Consider the following 2,870-nt stretch of genomic DNA (forward strand, 5'->3'; position numbering starts at 1 on the left):
TTCAAAGCAAACCAAAGGAAGAAAGTATTTATTAAAGCCCACAGTTTGAGAGTATAATCCACATGGAGGCAAAAGCTGTATCACTTATGATGGAAGAAGAATGAGACATCTGCTCATCTGCATGTCAGAAATTTATTTCCTTCACTAATTTTCCACTCCTTTTTCTTTTTTACTCAGTCTGGGAGCACTGTCCAAGGGATTGTTCCATCCACATTTAATGTGCCTCTCGTGTCCTCAGTGTCTTGGAACTGAAAGATCTTCCAGAGGTGTATTGCTAAGGCAATTGTAAATTTCATCAAGTTGACCATAAAAATATAGCTAGTTGTAAATAGTTTAAAATTTGGGGCTATGGTCTCACCTTTGCTGACATAGAAAGCATCCCTGGCAATCAATATGCTGGTAATGAACTGGCCCTCCTATACTCTGATGGAATCATGCTCACAAAATTACTACTTTTAATCATTTGAAAAATTAAATATGTTTTTTAATCTTCTTAAAGGCCATTAAATCAGGTAGGTAGCTTAGATACAGTATTGGGCTGCCAGTTGCCCATCCCTCATGTGGCATTTTTTCTTATGAGCTCAAGTGTAAAGGAAGAGTGAACAGCTAACAGGTATTCTCTACCTCTTTAGTTCTTTTACTTTACTGCATCATTTTGCCTCTTTTGGTGACAGGCAATGAGATCAGAGCATGATATATCATTACCACACATGTTGCCACTGAGTTATACCCCAGATAATTTATTACTCCTCTTAGGGATAGAAATGAACTATTGTGATTCCTTGCCTTGAAGAGATAATATTCAAAAAGTGATGTAAAGAGAATTTAGTAGCTGGCACCTTCCTGCAGGTCAGCAACCTGATCTGCTAGCCACCCTATGAGATTCAGGGTTCTGCCATATGAAAATTGACCATGCTTTAAGTAATCCAGATGTATGTTAACTTAGGAAAAAGTTGACAAAATTTCTGGAAAATTCAGTTGGTAGTGAAGATGAACAGACAGCCACCCAGAAATCAAACCTTGAAAAATGCGCAAATATGCTGCCAAGGGAGTCCTACTTTGGGGACACAATGAATCCGTGACCTAATACAAAGCCCAAGGAGAAATTTAGAGTAGAATAATTGTTATAACCTGATTTCGCATTCAAAGTAAAATTGAGCAGTTTTACCTAGGAATAGACATTCCAAAGATCTTTTTGAAAACAAGCAACCCCTGATAAACACCAAGTAAGCTTTTAGATGTTAGACTAGACTGTAATCCACACAGCTTAGAGTAGTATTTCAAAGCTAGTGGTCTAGATAGTTCTGGTGGCAATTTGAGTTACACTGTGATATACTACTTTACAACAAGGCTTCAAGCTCAATGCTTTGTTTTTATAGAAACTTTACTTCTTAAAAAACATTTGTTTTTTTTTTTTAACTTTTAAGGGAACAGTCAAACCCAGTATTTAATTAATAAATGTGATGTACAGAAGGGTTTTCAGCTAGGATTTAATTCCTCTTCCCTTTGAAATAGTTACTGATTTTCAGCTGAACCTGAAGAAATGTTGGACATAAACTTGTGAATATCCTTTGATATGCATACTTCATTGAAGTCTATTCACATTCTTTGTCAAAGCTGAAATATACTTAGAGAGCAGTACCCAGACTAAGCAGATATGAGATATGTTTATGACCTACAAAGTTACAAAAGAAATTCCAGTTCAAAATGACAGAACATAAACTAGATTTAAAGTGCTACATTTAAAATCCTACAAATAACACATTCAGGTAACTTCAATGGACGTTGTATTTGAAAGACTCAATACTACAGAGAACAAAGAATGTACAATGCTTACTGAATCTCCATTCTTGCTGCTTTTCACTCTAAGATATTCTTCATCATGGGATGGCAGCAGTACATTTTTTACTAGTAGCCCAACTAATTAAAGAAACACAGAGTTTTGTTTAAAATATTTTAAACACCTGTAATAAACTAGAGAATTTGCCATTTACTCTGGTTAGCAATCAAAAGGGTTTAAATATGAATGCAATTCATAAGAACAGTAACAACAACAAAATAGAACTTTTTTTTCTCTGTAAAAATAGACCAGTCGCTAGAAGGTATCATTCTGTGAAGACATTATTTTGAAGCCCTAGTCAAAGGATCCTGTGTAATTTGCTACTAGGTTTCTATACCATGCCTGGAGATCCTTAGGAAAAGCAGCCTTGACACAACAGAATGACATTTGCAGAATGTGATACTGGAGTGAGAGAACCGAGGTTGATGACTACAATCACATTCCTGTGTTTTAAATTGTTACATCTTAATTATTCAACAGCTCATTGGTGCAATAGAATAAATATTTATCTCATTCCATGTTCAGAGACAAATGGCTTAATCATTCTTTCCATTATTTTCTGATGGCAATCACATGCTTGTAGCTTCCAAATCTACTGTATGAAGAGGATCCTGAACGCCATCACTATACAGCATATGGCAAGATAAAGACTCTTGCATTCACCAATTTGGGCACACTTCCAAAATATTCCCAATAGTCCAGTTTTATTTCTGTCAAGGATGTTAGGTGCCAGAGATGGGATATAATAACATGTACATATAAGCAACAAGATTACAGTCAACAGACTCTGAAGCTTGAAAATGGCAGACATAGTGAGGCCGGTACTGGTCTAGCCACATCACCCTTCCAGGCCAGGGCCTATCTAAGAAGTTTTAAAGAATAGGTTTAGCTATTTTTATAGGAGACATTTCAGCATTCCTGGACCTTAGCATCAGTGGGAATCCTGGAATATATCACCTATAGACAACCAGGGCTAATGTGCTATAATGAAAAACTGATTTGTGTCCCCTGGAAATGTTGGAATTTAATA

General features: G+C 36.1%; 1 pseudogene; it reads right to left on the reverse strand.

Moving 5' to 3' along the window:
• Positions 1-2,432: 2,432 nt before the first annotated feature.
• LOC114620440 lies at positions 2,433-2,651 on the reverse strand (annotated as a pseudogene).
• Between the last annotated feature and the right edge of the window lie 219 nt (positions 2,652-2,870).

This window comes from Grammomys surdaster, unplaced genomic scaffold (assembly GCF_004785775.1).
Source record: "Grammomys surdaster isolate TR1022 unplaced genomic scaffold, NIH_TR_1.0 169, whole genome shotgun sequence".
Taxonomy (NCBI): Eukaryota; Metazoa; Chordata; class Mammalia; order Rodentia; family Muridae; genus Grammomys; species Grammomys surdaster.